Consider the following 631-nt stretch of genomic DNA (forward strand, 5'->3'; position numbering starts at 1 on the left):
GAGGGGACTAGTGCCTGTGTTCTGGTGGATGAGGCTGGATCTTGTCTTTCTGGTGGGCAGGTCCACGTCTGGTGGTGTGTTTTGGGGTGTCTGTAGCCTTATTATGATTTTAGGCAGCCTCTCTGCTAATGGGTGGGGTTGTGTTCCTGTCTTGCTAGTTGTTTGGCATAGGGTGTCCAGCACTGTAGCTTGCTGGTCATTGAGTGAAGCTGGGTCTTGGTGTTGAGATGGAGATCTCTGGGAGATTTTCGCCGTTTGATATTACATGGATCTGGGAGGTCTCTAGTGGACTAGTGTCCTGCACTCGGCTCTCCCACCTCAGAGGCACAGCACTGACTCCTTGCTGGAGCACCAAGAGCCTTTCATCCACACGGCTCAGAATAAAAGGGAGAAAAAGTAGAAAGAAAGAGGATAAAATAAAATAAAGTAAGATAAAATAAAATAAAGTTATTAAAATAAAAAATAATTATTAAGAGATAAAAAAATTTTTTAAGTAAAAACAAACAAACAAAAACTGGACGGACAGAACCCTAGGACAAATGGTGAAAGCAAACCTATACAGACAAAATCTCACACAGAAGCATACACATACACACTCACAAAAAGAGGAAAAGGGGAAAAAATAATATAT

Source organism: Physeter macrocephalus, chromosome 16 (assembly GCF_002837175.3).
Source record: "Physeter macrocephalus isolate SW-GA chromosome 16, ASM283717v5, whole genome shotgun sequence".
In the NCBI taxonomy this organism is placed as follows: domain Eukaryota; kingdom Metazoa; phylum Chordata; class Mammalia; order Artiodactyla; family Physeteridae; genus Physeter; species Physeter macrocephalus.